Source organism: Chrysochloris asiatica, unplaced genomic scaffold, assembly GCF_000296735.1.
Source record: "Chrysochloris asiatica unplaced genomic scaffold, ChrAsi1.0 scaffold00048, whole genome shotgun sequence".
Classification (NCBI taxonomy): Eukaryota; Metazoa; Chordata; class Mammalia; order Afrosoricida; family Chrysochloridae; genus Chrysochloris; species Chrysochloris asiatica.
The window spans coordinates 17869997-17881978 of NW_006408566.1; positions in this window are offsets into that span (position 1 = coordinate 17869997).

An 11982-nucleotide genomic window follows, 5' to 3' on the forward strand; every position below is an offset into this window, starting at 1 on the left:
GTCAGTACTGACTCGATGGTACCTGACAACAACAACAACTGTTCATCTTGCTTGCTGAAAGCAAAAAAGACTTAAAATACCTATGATCGAAGACTGCAGCTTTCATAGATTGCAACTCAATGTACAGAAAACAAAATTCCTCACAACTGGACCAATAAACAACATCATGAAAAATGGAGAAAAAATTGAAGTTGTCAAATAATTTAATTTGCTTGGATTCACAATCAACATTCATAGAAGCAGCAGCCAAGAAGTCAAACAATGTATTGCAATAGGCTGCACAAGACCTCTTTAAAGTCTTCCAACAGCAAAGAGGTCAGTTTAAGGACTAAGGTATGCATGACCCAAGCATAATACTTCCAGTAGCCTCATGTGCATGTGAAAGTTGGACATGAATTAGGGGGACCATAGAATAATTGATGCATTTGAGTTATGGTGTTGGGAGAAGAATATTGAAGATATCATGGACTGTCAAAAGAACAAACAAATCTTTGTTGGAAGAAGTACAACTAGAATGCTCCTTAGAGGCTAGGATGACCAACTGTCTCTCATCCTATGGACATGTTATCAGGAAGGACCAGTCCTTGGAAAATATTATGCTTGGTAAAAGAGGAAGACCCCCAACGAGATGGACTGGCACAGTGGCAGCAGCAATGGGCTCAAGTGTTAACAATTGTGAGGATGGTACAGGACGGAGCAGTGTTCTGTTGGCTGTGCATAGGGTTGCTTTGAGTTGGAATCAACCTAACAATAGCAAGTTGTTCATCTCTGTGTGTACGATCCTACAGCAGACATTGTGAGCAATACAAAGATACACAGAACATCTCAGTACTTGCCTCTGTGCTCAGCAATAACTTAAAGACACCGTACTCCTTCCTACCTTTAGAATTTCCCAGGTGCTGTTTTCTCTGCCTAAAAGATTTTCTTCATTGCTTTACACTTTAAGAAGGTGCTATCAGGTCTGTATTCACTACTATATCCTTGTCACAAGCACATTTTATGGTACATGGTAAGTACCCACTATTGAATGACTGAACTCAGCATATTATCTGGTCATCGCTTGCTGTCCTTTCCTAATTATTGCTCACATTTTGATTTGGTTTTGGAATCCTCACTGCTGCTTCTCCTTCTGGGTCTGAACTAAATTCTTGAAAAATAGGTATTACGGAAGATCTCAAAAGATCTTCTGTGTTACCTATTTTTGTACTGAATTTATACTGAAACTGTCTGGGCCCATTGTCAGTACACAATACCATGAGTCAATCAGAAACAACACTAGGAGCTAAACAATAAAGTTTGCTAGAATCCACCAATTAAAAGCCAACTACTTTCTGACTTGTCTAAGTAGAAATAGAAGAATCAAAGCTTATATTCTGCTTGCAAGTTTAGAGTTTCAGTTCTATTATTTAATTATTAGCATTCAATATATAACATATGACAGTGATAGGATAAATTTATGAATGAATAAAAATCAAGTTCAAGATTTCAGAGGAGGAAACATTATAAATATATTATAGCATTCTGATGCTGTAATATAAAAATAACATATGAAGGAAAACATTTGTACATTTTTTTAACGTATGAAATATACTTATCTTTTTATTACCAGCATGAACACAGAACCTGACACATAGTGTATATCCAAAAAATATTTAGAAATGAATGAGTACTTATACTATGTCTGATATATGGTGGGAACCCTATAGCTCAGTGGGTTAAGTGTTGGGCTGCTAACTACAAGGTAAGTGGTTCAAACACACCAGTCGCTCCATAGGAGAAAGATGGTTCTGTTCCCTTAAAGATGTACCCTAAGAAGCAGTTCTACTCTGTCACATAGGGTTTCTATGAGTCATAATTGACTCAATGACAATACATTTAACTTTTTGTTGGGGTGCTTTATTGAATTCCTTTCCATGAATCCTGGTGTAGCGCTGTGGGTTAATGTGCTTGATTGCAAAGTCAATTTGAAATGCAAGGTCAGCAATTCAAGCTCACCAGCTGCTCCTTGGAAACCCTATACAGGGTTGTTATGGGTCAGAACCGACTCAATGCACTTAACAAATATTTCTTAAAAATACTTACATTTTGAGCTATAAATGCGCATCTTGGACCTTTCATTTCCTGTGACTGTTTACTCTGAGCATGGTACCAGTAATTTGATAGCTGGCCTTGCTAATCTCCCCAAGCCTTGTTTATAGTTTATGTATCTTCAGTTTATATATAGAGAGGATATATATATAGTTTATATATCCTCAGTTTATAGATGGGGAAGCTAAGGTTCCAAGCAGCCAGGTCACTTGCCCAAGGTCACAAAACCAGAGAATAACAGAGTAGGATTTCACCTCACATCTTTCTGACTCAAAATGTTTCCACTCTGTCACTTGATAATTATAACAAATCTTAATAGTAGCCTCATTTTAACATTAAAGTTGGTCATGCACAGAATTTGTCAAGTTGGTCAATCACAGAATTTGTCAAGGTAGACTGAGTTTGATCTGTTTAAATCATTCTTGATTTTTCTGATTTTTGTCTACTCAACTTCTCGCCCCTCTCTATATGCAATAAATAGCAGGGTCTTTCCTTGATTTCTCCATTCCACTGCCAGTTTAGTGGAATCCAAACGACACAGTTCTCAGCCTGGTCTGCAACAGATGTCAGTGTAGCTCAGGCCCAGATCCATATAGCCAGTGGACCGGTAATTCACTTGGTCTGAATGATTTTGACTTCTTTTTCCTACCATCCCAAAATCTACCTCTCATGTACATCATGGCGTAGGTGACACAATGGGTTAAATGTTGGGTTGCTAACCCTAAGTTTGGTGGTTTAAACTCACCAGCGGCTCATCTGGAGAAAGAAAGCTTTCTAAGACTATCAGTCTTTATGGGCTGCTCCCATAAAGATTGATAGTGTTAGAAATCCAAAGATTGGTAGTCTTAGAAATCCCAAAGAGCAGCTCTATTCTGTCCTATAGACTTGCTATGAGTCAGAATCCACTCAGTAGCAATAGGTTTGGTTTTTGGGTTTGGGCATTTGGTGAGAACTCTATAGTTACAAACTCAGTGGTTTTCTAGCCATTATTTCATTTGAAGCTCATAACAACTCAGTGAGTTGGCCAGAGGGGAGATTACCAACTGAATGTTTTAAGTGAAAAAAGTGACCCAGAGAGATCAGTTGACTTGTCCAAGTTCATCCTCAGCTAGTATGTGGAAGAGCTGACTGCCATTCAAACTCCAGTCTAGCCTCCAAGTCCTAACACTTATACTCTCTTCACTTTCAAACTTACATTGAAGTATAGTGTAAGGACTGAGGATCTCTAACATCTTAATGGCTCTTAAGACATTTGTAAAATAGCAAAATGAAATTGTCTAATTTTTAAAACGAGAGAATCACAAGCTGTACAGGGTTTCCAAGGAGCAGCTGGTGGATTTGAACCGCCGACCTTGTGGTTCACAGTCCAGTACTTATTTTACAGCACCACACCAGGAGTCCTAACTAGACATTGTTGTTGTTGTGTTGTGAAGTGCTGTTGAGTTGGTTTCAACTCATAACTGCCCTTTTTGGGGAGTCTAAGGAGCAGCTGGTGAGTTGAACCACCACTGACCTTGTGATTCAAAGAGACCTTATGGTTGAGTGCTTATTGTACAGTGCCACACCAGGACTCCTAACTAGATACAGACACCAGTAAAACAAATTTACAACCTGAAAATAATTCATGTGAGGCCTAAAATGAGAGGGAACCAGAGGGGTGTGTGTAAGAAAAACAAACACATTGTTAAGTGAACAATCTCAGATGAGTGAATAATTAACACAAGAGGAAAGGGGAAATAAGCAGTAATTAGGCAGTGGCTTCAATAGTGTGCCTGAAGGGATAATTATTTGTCTTCATTCCATTCTAACAGTACTGCTCTACAGATGATACAGTACCTTCTATTTTAATTTTTGTTATAAGTGCTTGTGGCACAGTGGTTTGGTTAGCTCAGCTTCTAACCCAAAGGTCTGTGGTTTGAACCTACCCAGAGACTCTGTGGGGAAAACACCTGGCAATGTGCTCCTGTAAAGATTATAGTTTAGGAAACACTATGAGGCCATTCTACTCTGTTACATAGGTTCACTATGAGTTGGAATCGACTCCAAGGCACCACCAACATTTCATTTTTGCAGTTACACAAGAGTGCTTCAAAGAGTTCGTGGGGAAATGATCTTTCCATTTCATTTTCCCATGACCTTTTTGAAGGCTCCTCATATTTGACCCATGCTTTTGTTTAATCTAAGGAAGAAGAAAGATGAAGCTGTCTGCTCCCATAAAGATTTAGAGTCTCGGAAACTCTATGGAGCAGTCCTGTTCTTTCATATAGGGTCACAATGAGTAGGAATCAGATTGATGATGATGAGTTTGGTGTTTTGTTTAATCCATGCTTTTAATAAACCAATTGTCTTTATTATGTGTTTTGCACTTAGTGAAACTTTTGATTTCTACATTGCCTTGTTTTTTTAACTCAAACAGTTGGCCATTGTTTACTTATTTCGTCCAACCACCAGTAGGCATTTAATAATTATGCAGTAATTAGAGCTGTTCAGGAAAGAGCTTCAAGTCATTGGAATCCTCCAGGCTGAGGCTGATAGTGGTGCTAGAAAGTGTCCTGCATTGGGTAAGGTAGGCGTCTTTATTAAAACAAAACAAAAAAATGTACCTGTCCTCATTTCAAAAATAATCTTTAATTGGCTTACAATAAAACCATGGTATAATTTTAAAAATGATGTTGTTGTTGTTATGTGCCATCCAATTGGTTCCAAATCATAGCGACCCGTATAGGGTTTCCAAGGAGCAGATGGTGGGTTTGAATTGCCGACTTTGTGGCAATCAATCAGTCCAGTGCTGATCCTCCAGCGCCACACCAGGCAAGTGGGCAATGAAGGTAAAAGAGAGGAGAGAGCTATGAGGGGGCTTCCAAATGTTCACAGATAAATTCCATTTTCTTTTCACTCAATTTTTCTATGAACTTTCCAAAGCCCCTTTCACTACATCAAGAATTTATAGCTGAGGAAAACATAATTGTGTGGGAGTAAAATGTAGTCATGAGCATCTATCTTATCAACTGAGGAAAACAGGGAAACACTATTCTGCATCTTTATTATAGATTGGAGTTCTATGAAACATTGCATATAAGATTGTTCTTGGAAAAGACTTTGAGTGAAATAAGTCCTTTGTGAGAGTAAGCTTACAATAAAAGTATAGAAATGTTCCTCAGATGACTACATTTCATAGATTTGGAATCTTGGTAAAATCCTTGGACCAGAAAACCCTTGGTAAGATCCAAGGACCAGAAAGATAAGACTGTCGAACGGCCCAGAATGTAGCCAAGGGTAAAGTTTTCTGGGGCTGGTGCCAGTTGGGCAGCTTATAGGAGTAGAGTGGAGGACATGAGGAAATGGCAGAGTTCCCCGGACTCCCATGTGAAGTAGGGTGACCTCGTCCTTTATTTAAAAGTCTACCTGGCAAGTCCCTTGGCAATCACGATAAAATCTGAAATCCTTACCATGGTCTGCAAGGCCCCAGACAGTCTGGCCTCTGTGTAAGTCTCCAGCCTTATCTGCAGTCACGTTTAGCCTGCAGCACTGATTCTAGCCACAACAGCCTTCCTCCCCCCACTCATACACCAGACTCCTCCTACTCAGTGCTTTCAGGTGCTGTGCCTTCTACTGGAAACGCCCTCTCTTTTCCCTTTCAGCTGGCTAACTAATTTTCATTTACTAGATTTTCAATCTAAGTATTCCTTCTACAGAGAAGACCATGGTCTTTACCTCACCATGTTATACTAAGTAAGACTTGTAATTCTTACACATTGTTGTTGATAAATGCCGTTGAATTGATTCTGACTCATAGCAACCTTGTATAGAGTTTCCAAGGAGCAGCTGGTGGGTTTCCACTGTTGACCTTATGGTGCACAGTCCAGAGCTGATCCTACAGTGCCACACTAGGAGTCTAAATAGTCTTCATACATTTATTTCTTGTTGCTAGGTGCCATCAAGTCATTTCAAGCTAATAGTGATTCTCTGCACAACAGAATGAAACATTGCCTGGTCCTGTGCCTCCTCACAATTTTGTTACAGCTGAGCTCACTGTCATGGCTACTGTGTCAATCCATCTTGTTGGGGGGTCTTCCTCCTTTTCACTGACCTTCTACTGTATCAAGCCTGACATCCTCATTCAGGGACTGGTCCTTCCTGATAATATGTCCAAAGTATGAGAGACAAAGTCTGGCCATTCTGGCTTCTAAGGACCATGCTGGCTATATTTCTTTCAACATAAATTTATTTTTTTCTTCTGGCAGTCCATGGCACTTTCAATATTCTTTGCCAACACCATAGTTCAAATGTATCACTTCTGCAGTTTTCCTTATTCATTGTTCAATTTTCACATGAATATGAAATGATGGAAAATACCATGGTTTGAGTCAGGTGCACCTTAGTCCTCAAAGTGACAACTTTGCTCTTGAACACCTTAAAAAGGACTTTTGCAATAATACATTTGCCATAAACACTGGGCTACTTAACTACAAGGTCAACTATTAAAATGTATCAGCCACTCTGTGGAAGAAAAATGAGAATTTCTGCCATTGTGGAGTCCTGGTATAGTGCTATAGGATAAGCACTGTATTGCTAACTGCAAGGTTAGCGGTTCTAATCCACCGGCCGCTTCTTGGAAACCCTATACAGGATCACGATGAATTGTAAGACTCAATAGCACATAACAAAAACGATGTATAGCCTAGGAAACAGGGTCCCTGTGAGTTAGAATAGACTGGATGGCAGTAGATTTGGTTTGGTTTTCGGTTTCCACGTAAGTTGATTACGGCAAGCAAAATAAAATATAAAATCATAGCATTTCTAGCAACTTATTTTGATTTTATTTAAAATCTTTTTATGTGTCAACATGTTGTAGATTACTATTTGTTGTTGTGTGCCGTCGAGTCGGGTTTCTGAGGAGCAGCTGATGAGCTTTAACTGCCGACTTTGTGGTCCTTGCACCCACAGCGCCACACTTGGAGTCTAGTAGGTTAGTATTGTTGTTGTTGTTACGTGCCGTCGAGTCGGGTCCGACCCATAGCGACCCTGTACAGGGTTTCCGAGGGTGTAAATCTTTACAGGAGTAGAAAGCCTCATCTTCCTCCCGTGGAGCGGCTGGTAGTTTCGAACCGCTGACCTTAAGGTTCGCAGCCCGATTCGTAACCACTACTCTACCAGAGCTACCTATATTTACTAGCTTTGTCCATTGGAAGAGTTTAAAAGAACATATGTTGTTGAGTGCTTTCAAGTAGGTTCCGACTCATAGTGACTCTGCATAGAGTTTCCAAGAAGTGGTGGGTTAGTTCGAACCTCGGACCTTGAGTTTGCCAGTGGGTCAGGAAGGAGGGAACTGGAAGGCGGAGCTTGCTTGGACAGGCGCCTGGAGGCGGGGCCCGCGTTGTGATGAGTTTGCGGCACCAGAGTAGCCTGGCTGCCAAGGCTTGCCTGCAGCTCATACCAGGCAAGTCCCTGTGGGGCTAGTAGTCCCTGAATCACAGCCGCAGAGGCGCTGCAGCTGTCTCAACTCCTGAGACTGCATCTGGAGAATGCCCTACCCAGCCGTCCGCAGGCCAGTGCCTACCTGCAGACGCTGGGCTGCGTTAGCTGTCTTCGGTACTCCACTCTTCTGATTCTGGCCATGCTACCAGGGCCTGCTCAGAAAGTAAGTCGTATCCAGAGGCAGCTAAAGGCAAATTTGCAAACTCTGAGGCTTCACTGTTAACAGAATGAACCAGAGTCACTTGCTAGTGGTTTACTGTAATATAAAAGGGGGCTTCAAAAAGTGGGTGGAAAAAATTCCATTAACTTTCAATTCCATTTTCATGAGTTTTTTGAAGCGTTCTCATATGGGTATCAAAAATATACCAACATATATATGTACTATAATATGGTGCTCACACAATGCCCAAATCACATAATGTCCTGTTTCGCTGATGACTTTGTCATGACTTTGTCATGGATGTTAAACCATTAATACCGGTATACAAGGTGAGCCTGAAGCAGGGCTTTGAAGTGACCCCCCTGTTGACAATGTGCATTTCCACTCCAGATGTACTGAATTAAAAACTACAATGTAACAAGCTCCCCAGGTGATTATGAAAGATCTTTTGTGTATATAAGAATCACTTGGGGATCTTGTTAAAGGTAGATTCTGATTCAGCAGGTCATTGAACTGGAATGAAACTTAGCCTGAGGCATCTTATAGTGCCAGAAAGTAAGGAAGTAGTTAATAAAGAGGGAGGGGTCAGGAGGGGGTACACTTAAAAGTGCACACTTCCGGTCAGGTGTTAGGTGGTTAGGTGCCATTGAGTCAGTTCCAACTCATATCCACGCCATTGAGTCAGTTCCAACTCATATCCACCCATGTACAATGAAACAAAACATTGCCGGGCCCTGAGCCCTCCTCACAACTATTATTGTGTTTGAGTCCATTGTTCAGCTACTATGCCAATCCATTTCATTAAGAACGCTCCAAGGGCCAAAGTGGGAGCAATTTGAGCAACAACATAAATAATACTAGAATGAAACAAACACCCATGAATCCATATTGATATGAATAAATGTTTGAATAAATAAATGAGGGGGAAGGAACAGATGTTCCTAACAGAACCATTTCAAATAATAATTGTAGCCACTCCCCCTCTCCACAAGGTGTAGTTTAATTCCACTCCCCTAAGTGTGGGCTGGACTTCGTCACTCACTGCTGGCTCATAGAATATGGAAAGGGAAAAACAGTCACTTTACAATAGAGTGGTCTGACATACACCACCTTAACTAAATGACTAAGGTTAGCATCACCAGTGATTTGTCATGGTTTGAACATGTATCCTTGACATGATGTGACAAGAAGAGCACTTCATCTTTTGTTAGTCATCCAAAAGCATTCTTAACTTTTGCTGAAAACACAATAAAATACTATTTTTTAAAATCAGAGAAAAAAATCTTACCTCTGATCTAATAATGAGAAATTATCACACAAACCCCAATTGAGGGGCTTTCTACAAAAACCTGAACAGTAATCTCCAAAAAGTGCCAAGGTCATAGAAAACAAAGATAGTGTGAGAAAGTGTTGCAGACTTAGTGGAAACGAAGGAGACATGATGACTAAATGCTATGGGATGTTCTTATCTTGGATTTGGTCCTGGCACAGATGAACATCAGTGGAAAAACTGATTAAATTCTATGAATATCTATAGTTAATATTATTGTGCCAATATGAAGTATTTAAAAAAATTATACTCTGGACTGTAAATATACATACATATATATGTATATATATGTATGTGTGTGTGTGTGTATATATATATATATATATATATATATATATATATATATGTTGTTGTCAAATGCCATTGAGTCGTTTCCAACTCACAGCAACCTTGTATAAGGTTTCCAAAGAGGGGCTGGTGGATCTGAACTGCTAATCTTGTAGTGAGTTGTCCAGTGCTTATCCTACAGTATCATGCCAGGATGAATGAGAGAGAGAGTGTGACAGAAAGACAGCTCTAGTGTGAATCTCTTGAGAAATCACCACACCAGGGCTCTTATATGTTGGTGGTGTTGTTAAGTACGGTGAAGTCGGTTCTGACTCACAGTGACCCTGTATAGGGTTTCCAAGGAGTGGCTGAGTTCAATCATTATCTTGTGGTTAGCATTCCAATGTTTATCCTACAGCACTCTGTATGGATAAGCATTGGATTGTTAACTGTGCTAACTGCAAGATCAGCACTTCAACCCCACCAACCGCTTTCAGAAGCCCTTATATAGGGTTGCTTTGAGTCGGTTCTGACTCATAGCAACCACCACCACTATATAAATATATATGTTGTTATGTGCCATGGAGTCTGTTCCCACTCATAGTTACCCTGTACAGGGTTTCTGAGGCTATAAATCTTTACGGGAGTAGAAAGTAACCTTTTGTCAATGTTGATTTCTTAGGACTGACTAATGTGCCATGCTTGTATCATGTGCTAACATTAGGGAAACTATGGTGAGCACAGTGAAGTGGGAACACTTTATACTGTTTGCAGTTCTTCTGTAAAACTAAGATTATTTTAGAAATGAACAGTTAAAAGTATCTTAAGCCACTAAACCAGAAAATCATTAGCAAAGATCATCTCTGTGGTGGGCTACTATATGTTCATTCTTTGGTTAGTGATGTATGAGATGTTGTCATTGAGTCAGTTCTGACTCATAGCGATCCTGTATAGGGTTTCCAAGGAGTGACTGGTGAGTTTGAACCACCAACCTTGCAGTTAAAACTGACTTTGCAGTCTAGTGTATTATCCTGCAGCGCCACACCAGGCTAAGACTGAAAAATTAGGGTTTTAGGTCTTAATTGTGTGTTTGATTCCTAGCTCTGCCACTTAGGTTTTATATTCATAGAATGTTTCTTAAGCTTCATCTCTCAGTTGTCACATCTGAAAAAAAAAAGGGGGGGCCATAAAATTGCTTGAGAATCAAGAGTTAAAATGTGTAAAACACACCAGTGCAAGGGTAGTTATTGTTGGTACAACTTGCACATAATATACCATGGTTGAGTGAATGAGTGAATGATGCCATTGTTTTTTAAGTCAGAATTCGATTAAAGTCATAAACAGAGAGTGTTTGGAGAAGAGATTTAAAATACAGAACAGTATATTTACTGTGAAATTGTTATGTGCCATCTAGGTAGTTCTGACTCATAGCTGTAAATCTTCATGGCAGTAGAAAGCCGTATCTTTATCCAGTGAAGCAACTGGTAGATTTGAACTGTTGACCTTGTGGTTTACAGCCCAATATGTATCCCACTATACCACCAGGGCTCCTTACTATGGAGTTGTTGTTGTTAAGTGCCACCAAGATTCCGGCCCATAGTGACCCTGCATAGGGTTTCCAAGGAGCAGCTGGTGAGCTTGAACCGCTGACCTTGCAGTTTAAATGGCTTTGCAATTAGGGCATTAACCCACAGTGCCACACCAAGACGCCTACTGTGAAGTGGGGTACTCAAAGGCAGTAGATGTGTTGCTATAAGCATAGTAGAAGTATAAGGATAAAGTATGGGGGATGAAGCAAGGGACAAGTTGGAAATAGAAGCAGGTATGAAGGCCATGTATTTTGACTAGCATGGAAGGTTAATAAAGAGAAGAGGTTAGTCACTCCCAGGCACATTATCATCCAATCTGTTTTTCACTCTTCCCCACTCTGCTCTGAATTTGCAGGGGGCTGATCTCTGCAGGTTGTATCTCAACCTGTCACTTCAGCTGGTTTCCAATGGGAAGCACTGACAGAAGACTGGAGGGTTGAAGGAAGGGGAAAACCAGAATATTTCTTCCCTTCACTCTCTGTCTTGTGCGGTGACTCCATCAGTAGCTACACATATGCCGCCCATGAACAGTTCTGCCATGTTTCCAGATTTGCCCACAGCTCAATCACCATTTCCTCTTTGTTAGTGGTTTCCTTCTGTGACTGTTCTTGGGTTACCTCACTGTTAGTTTGGCTCTGAAATCCTCCCTTACCTGTATAACCTATTCTCAGCTTTGAAATTCCTATGTGGTGAATACTCAGGTGGTTACCGATACCTTGTTAGATTCTAACAGAGACAAAATGTATGATGGGATTCCCTGTTTTCCAGACTGACTTAATCTCATGAGAAAGGTTTTTCCAGAGTTCTCACAAGTAGACATACTGGCTATTTTTTTGAGTGTTTGCTATATGGTTATGTACCAAGAATTCTCCTGGACTTCTGGGTATTGCAGAGTTTAGAAGGAGTAGATGGTAGAGAGAGCCTGGTTAGGCAAATAGCATCCTTCTAGAGAGTTCTGAATCTGGTGGGATAGAAACATGTTATGGGAAGAGGAGGTTCAGAGGTTCGGTGACACAACAGCTAGTCCTAAAATTAGGTGTTATGTGGGCTAAACAACACATCCTAACACA